Below are 7,245 nucleotides of genomic sequence, written 5' to 3'. Positions count from 1 at the left end.
ATCGCGCCATTGCAATCCAGCCTGGGTAACATGAGTGAAACTCTGTAGCAAAAAAAAAAAAAAAAAAAAAAAAAAAAAAAGAAAATCAAATTTTACCATGAAAATAAACTCTGAGGTTTGTGGAGCTGTTTCTAGCCCAGGGGCCAAACGAGGTTCTGCAGCCAGACTGGACTGCTGTGCGCCCCTCCATCTCACCTGCCATTCGCTAAGAGAAATTGCCCTTGTGCATGTGAACCTCAGCTTTCTGGCTTCCAGGACTGTGGGGAAAGAGTCCACCCTGGGCATCTCCAGCCTTTTGCTGACCATCTCCACCCACTGTTTAGCATGGGGCTGAGTGGAACAGACAAGAGAGATGGGGGGGTGGCCTTCCACAATCCTGAATCAGGTGGTGTTTTGGTGGCCATCCTTAGCCATCTCTCATCTCCCCCCAGCCCCATCTCAACACTCAGATGCCGTGAGCCAACCAGCCCCTCAACTTTTGTTTTGAGATGCAGTCTAGGTCTGTGGCCCAGGCTGAAGTACAGTGGTGTGATCTCAGCTCACTGCAACCTCTGCTTCCTGAGTTCAAGCAATTCTCCTGTCTCAGTTTTCCAAATAGCTGGGACTACAGGCATACATCACCATGCCTGGCTAATTTTTGTATTTCCTAGTAGAGATGGGGTTTGGCATGTCAGTCAGGCTGGTCTCGAACTCCTGACCTCAGATGATCCGCCTGCCTCGGCCTCCCAGAGTGCTGGGATTACAGGCGTGAGCCACTGCTCTTGGCCGGAACCAGCCTCTTTTATGGGCTCTTGGCAGAACTGACTACCATTCCCCATTGTGGGGTTACAGAACGAGGCTGTTGACCAGCTTCTGTGGCTGGGGAAACGGGAGTCTCCTACCCTCTTTCCAGGGAGCCCTGACTGGGGTGGGAGCTGTGCCCAGGTCCCAGTCAGAGAAAAGCAGTAAGCTTTCTACTCTATTTGTTTTCACTTTGCTACGTTCCAGAAAGGATTGCAGGGTACTTAAAAGGATACATTAAGACATCATAAATCAAAAGCAGGAGAGAGAATCACAAGTGTAGGAGCAGTAAATGGGGAAGGGAACGTTGCCTACATAAAACCATATTTAGAAAGTGCCATACATGGGCTACAGGTGGGCCCCAAGTTTGCCTCCAGGCTTGGCAATGCATCTGACCTTGGCCACCCATCAGAATCACCTGGGGAGCTTTACAAAAATACGAATGCCTGGATCCCCCTCCCAGAGACTGTGATCTCATGGATGTGGTATGAGAATTTTAAAAATCTCCCTGGGTGATGTCATATGCAGGCAGAGCGGAGAGCTACTGTTTAGAGAGCTTGGAAGAGGCAAACAGGAAGCTGATCTGTGTATTACATGATTTCTGGGTCCATGAGATCCTAGGACGGTGGCTCAGGAGGAGAATATGTCTGTGGTGAAATCAGAGACACCTCTCCCAAGGGTCCTAGCAAAGGAGTCACAAGTGACAGGATAAACATTAACTGCCACAGAATCCCAAATGAGGGTGCACTGCTTTAACCTGGAGGGCAGCAGATATTCTACCAGCTTGTAGAGTTCATGTAAAAGCGTTCCGGTGGGGTGAGATGAACACAGTACAGCACAGCCAAGGTACCCAGCTTTTGGATGGCTTGATCCAGGCGGTAGACTGATTGATTGATTGATTAGACATGGAGTCTCGCTCTGTCGCCCAGGTTGGAGTGCACTGGCACAATTTTGGCTAGCTGCAACCTCTGCCTCCTGGGTTCAAGCGATTCTCCTGCCTCAGCCTCTTGACTAGTTGAGATTACAGGCATGCGCCACCACGCCCAGCTAATTTTTTGTATTTTAGTAGACACGGGGTTTCACCATGTTGGTCAGGCTGATCTCGAACTCCTGACCTTGTGATCCGTCCGCCTCGGCCTCCCGAAGTGCTGGGATTACAGGTGCGAGCCACTGCACCTGGCCTGGGCGGTAGATTTTAAAAGATCCGAAAGACTAGACAAATCGCACATCACCCAGGAATATTGTTTTGCAAAATCTTTATAACTTCCATCTCAATTCCTCAAGGCATAGAATTCAGGAACTTGGTAATAACACCTATGAGTTGAAAGTAGTGGTTAAAGATTTCAAACACACTGATATCCACCCTCATGAGAACAATCAGAATATCTTGGGGAAGGACCCAGACATCTGTAGTTCTTTTTTTTTTTTTTTGGAGACAGTCTCCCTCTGTCACCTAGGCTGGAGTGGTACAGGGGCACAACCTTAGCTCACTGCAACCTCCACCTCCTGGGCTCAAGTGATTCTTGTGACTCAGTCTCCAGAGTAGCTGGGACTACAGGCTTGTGCCGCCATGCCTGGATAATTTTTGTATTTGTAGTAGAGATGGGGTTTCACCATGTTGACCAGGCTGGTCCCGAACTCCTGGCCTCAAGTGATCCGCCTGCCTTGGCTTCCCAAAGTGCTGGATTACAGGCATGAACCACCGCGCCCGGACCATCTGTAGTTCTTAAAGCCCTCCGGGCGATTCCAGTGTGCACCAAGGGCTGAGAACTGCTGGCCCCGGTGGCACCATTTCTCTCCTGTCAACTTTCAAGCTCCTGAGAGGTAGGAAGGCTGGGGTGATTCCCATTTTACAGCTGAGGAGACTGAGGCTCAGAAGGTTTTACAGGGCTTTCCCAGAGTTAGTGGTGAATTTGGGACTAGAACTCAGAGTTTGCCTCCAATCCGAGGTTCCCTGCCACTACGCTGCCTATGAGGACACGCTGTCTGTGGTTCTGTAATCTCTGAACTGAATAAAATCATCTGATCCCAAGAGGTATGCATGTACAGGGCCCTGTGCTGGGCTTGTAGAGAAAAGAGGATGGTCCCTGTCCTCAGTGAGCTCATGGCCCAGGAAGGAAGGTGAGCAGCCTAAGGCAAAGGAGACAGAGATGCAGGGCTAAGGGAGGGCGGAGGGGTGAGACACTCCCAGTACACGGCTTCCTTGGAGAGCAAGGAAGCAGCTTTGTTTCGGGCAGGTGGAGTCTGAGACGCAAATCACACAGCAGGGAACTGCTAAGCAGGAGCTGCTGGAGAGTGGTCTGGACCCTGGGCCAGAGATGCCACATGGGAGTCAAGCCTAGGAACAGCTGAAGCAGAGGGAGCAGAGGGAAGGCTGGAGATACGGGGAGCCGAGGAAAGCCTTGTGGCACCAACACTGTCCCTTCCTGGCGGGAGGAGGCAGTGGAGCTGGAGGATGGCAGCTCACACGAGCAAGATGGACAGGAAGCAGGAGGACAGGCCGCTTGCTGACACCGAGGTGGACAGCGCGGGCTGGGGGTGTGGTCACATGACCTTTTCAGAGTACCCAGATGCCCATTTGAAGAAGGGGCTGCAGAGCTCCCCAGGACGGCCCAGGAAATGCAGCTACAGTCAAAAGACAAGGGGGTGGCAGAGTGTCTGTGTCGGCCAGAGCAGCACTGAGATGTCTGCTGCAGGTCCCTCCTTGAGGTGGACACCACGGAGGCCAAGAGGGGAGCAGACAAGGGGAGATCTCAGGAACCAGGACTGTCTGGGGGGCGAGGGAGGGAAGGCGGGTAGAGGACTGGGGGGAGTGAAGGTGGGGGATGTGGAAGCCCAGGGCACGGCACACAGTATTCCCTAACTGCCGTTAGCTCCGTAGACATTTGCAATCTCCTTCGAGGATGCAGACGGCATGCAGGGCATTTTGCTTGCTCAGGGCAGAGGGACAAAGAGCCTAATGGACAGTACTGAGATGGTCTCAATGACGGAGACAGGGGAGGCCGCCCAGGGTGGCTCCGGTGCCAGTGACAATCAGCACTGCCCTTCACCACCTCCAGAGCCCGAGGTGTCTGCTAATGCCATTCTTGGCTCAGCATTGGGCTCTGCGCAAACCGAGTCCTCAGCTCAACTCCCCTCCACCCGTCTTCCCTGCAGTGCAGGTATCAGATTCCACTTCTGTGAGCTCGTTCCAGTATGGCCTTCTTACTTAGTTGGGTGATTTTCACCAAACCACAGAAAAGCAGAGCGCAGCCCTCCACGCTTGGCTCTTGGACGGGCCTGTTTTGTAGCAGGTTACACAGGGCCCTATGAGCTGGCACAGTTTTCACAGTAAATTGATAGCTGCTTCCACTGATCCCCAGTAGTCACAGACCTTCCAGAGGCCTCGGAACCTCCCTATCATCTTGGAAATCAATGGGACTACTGCACGGAGGGGAGGACACAGCCTGCCCCAGGCCACGTGCTGCAGGCACTCCCAGGCACAGTCCTGGCTGTGCGCAGTGATTTGTTTACCAAGAGCTCAGCAGGTACTGGTATGAGTAGGGGAAGGGGCAGAATAGAGACAGATCAGGTGTGATTCCCGTTCTCCAGGAACTAGCCAAGAGCTAGGAAGACAGACTTGAGTTCACAATGGGGATGCTGGTCTGGGGGCACAGAGATAGAGGCCCATGTAGGGGACACCTTACCAGCTATGCCTGGTGAGACCACCTTCGAGGTCCCTCCCCATCCTGAAGGACATGATTCCCAGAGTTTGGGACAAACAAAAGAACAAGAGCCACGTGCCACCCTGCATCAGCAGCAGGGAAGAGAAGACCCCAAACAGGGTCATCATTTAAGAAACCAAGACCCACTGCCCGAGGCTGCCTCTGTTCCCTCCCCTCTCACCAAACTCACAGGCGCATCAGGAGAGCTGGCTTCTGTAAAGAGCATCTCCTCAATCTTTTCTTTGTCTAGGAGCTGGGGAGGCTAACGCTGCCAAATCGATGCTTCACTGTCTTATTTTCCAACTCCCCTTCTCTGACCCAACAGGAGGCCTGGAGGCAAAGCATCCCCCCATGCCTGGGATAACTAGCAAGGACAGCCATCCCCCGCTAGTGGTGTCGTGGGCGTGTGCCAACAGCCCACCAGCTCCCTAGGCCAGGAACCCATCTCTCTTCTGGCTGCCCCCACTGGGCTGCTGGGAGGCTGCAGGCTGGATTCACGGTGCGGTCCCGGGGTGGGGAAGCTTCCATTTCAGTGGATGAACCTGGCCTGGCCCAGAGCCTCCTCCCACTTCCCGCTGACAACCAAGGCTGAGATTCCAAAGCCATATTTTCTCCTCTCTGTGCAAGGGTTCTAGCAGTGGACAGCCATCCCCAACCCCACTATGTCTGAGTGCAAAGAGAAAGCTCTCTGGACAGCAGAGAATCTGGAGGGCAGGAGCCTTGTTGGTCTCAAGCTCTGCCTCAGCTGCAGGGGGAGCTGGAGTTCAGCCCCAGGCAGAGGCCAGGAGGCCACTGGTCAGAGGGCATGAGGGTGGGTTTCTGAGGATACAGCAGTCCCAGGGCCGCTATGGCCTGTGCTCACTCAGCACTAGGCCCTATGTGTTATGCAGATGAAGCTTGGACTTTTTTTTTTTTTTTTTTTGAGATGGAGTTTTACTCTTGTTGCCCAGGCTGGAGTACAATGGCGCAATCTTGGCTCACTGCAACCTCCGCCTCCCAGGTTTAAGCAATTCTCCTGTCTCAGTCTCCTGAGTAGCTGGGATTACAGGCTTGTACCACCATGCCTGGCTAATATTGTATTTTTAGTAGAGATGGGGTTTCTCCATGTGGTCAGGCTGGTCTCGAATTCCTGACCTCAGGTGATCCACCTACCTTGGCCTCCTAAAGTGTTATGATTACACCGTGCCCGGCCCTGGTGATGGCTTTCTATACGGAGCTGGACTCCCGACCTTAGGTGATTTGCCCGCCTAGGTCTCCCAAAGTTCTGGGATTACAGGCATGAGCCACTGCGCCCAGGCTGCAGCTTGGACTTCTAAAGGCTCAAGTCCCACATGGACATACGAGGCTGGGCCAGCTGGGCCTCCACTGTCCTGGATCCCAGAGCCCACTCCCCTGCCCTCCAGCCTGCTTCACTCCAGGCCCGGCGCCTGTCCCTTCAGCAGCATCAAACGTGGCAAACGTCGCCGACCCCAGCTCCAGGCCTCCTTGCCTCAGCAGGCACATTCCTGGCCTGCCCGGTGGGAGCTAAAGTGGATCCCAGATTGCAGATTCCATTCACAAGATTTTGCCCTCCCAAGGCAGGCCAGGTTCCCCTGTGTTTCTGGCTGCCTGATCCTGCTTGGAGAACCTGGAATCTAAATTTTAAGCCAGGCCTCTAAACCCAAGGAAGTAATCAAATGGCTATGTAGATACATATGCAACCATATTTGTTGTGCTGTTATTTGTCATAGTAAAATATTTGAAATATGCTAAATGTCCATCACTAGGGCATGAAGTGAGTCATGTATGCTATTATATCCACAGAGTAGACAGTCTGTGAAAATGGTGATACAGATTTCCATTTCCTGATATACAAGATGCCTTGACACATTGCTGAATCTGAATAACATGCCCCCCAGACAGCACCCACAGTCGAGCCTGTGTGCATGTGTGTGCCTGTGGTGTACTCTTTACGTATGTGCATAAGTAAAAGCCTGGAAAGAAACACTAAAATGGTTATCTCTGGGCAACAGGATTCTAAGTCATTTATGTATTTTTAGCTACTATCCTTTAAAATCCCTTTATAATGACCAAATAACATTTTCATATTTAATAATACATTTTAATAACAAAACTTAATTATAAAACTTAATTACAGTTTTTAATGAGGTTAAAGGCCACCTAGCTGCTGGCCATCCCCAGATCTAACCTCCTGGGGAAAGCCAAGACCTAGGTAAGCAAGGAAGAGTCACAGGGATTCTTTGATGGGGCGCCGTGGCTCACACCTGTAATCCCAGCACTTTGGGAGGCTGAGGCGGGTGGATCACTTGAGGTCAGGAGTTAGAGGCCAGCCTGGCCAACATGGCAAAACCCCTTCTCTACTACAAACACAAAAATCAGCTGGGCATGAGAGCATGCGCCTGTAGTCTCAGCTACTTGGGAGGCTGAGGTAGGAGGATCACTGAACCCAGGATATAGAGGCTGCAGCGAGCCAAGACTGTGCCATGGCACTCCAGCCTGGGCAGCTGAGTGAGCCTCTGTCTCCAAAAAATAAAATAAAATAAAATAAAAAGAGTCATATAGAGAGATTCTTTAAAATGGCTTAGCTGGGCCGGGCGCGGTGGCTCAAGCCTGTAATCCCAGCACTTTGGGAGGCCGAGGCGGGTGGATCACAAGGTCAAGAGATCAAGACCATCCTGGTCAACATGGTGAAACCCCGTCTCTACTAAAAATACAAAAAATTAGCTGGGCATGGTGGCGCGTGCCTGTAATCCCAGCTACT

The 7,245-nt window shown here is 52.1% G+C and overlaps 1 protein-coding gene across 4 annotated transcripts in view; it reads right to left on the bottom strand.

Moving 5' to 3' along the window:
* KLHL29 (kelch like family member 29) overlaps positions 1–7,245 on the bottom strand; it is a 321,245-nt gene that overhangs the window by 228,223 nt on the left and 85,777 nt on the right. The gene's annotated exons all lie outside the window — the stretch shown is intronic.

The sequence above is a fragment of the Cebus imitator genome, unplaced genomic scaffold (assembly GCF_001604975.1).
Source record: "Cebus imitator isolate Cc_AM_T3 unplaced genomic scaffold, Cebus_imitator-1.0 Scaffold1, whole genome shotgun sequence".
Taxonomy (NCBI): domain Eukaryota; kingdom Metazoa; phylum Chordata; class Mammalia; order Primates; family Cebidae; genus Cebus; species Cebus imitator.
The sequence above is the reverse complement of the archived record's forward strand: the minus strand, read 5'-3'. Positions and strand labels throughout refer to the sequence as shown.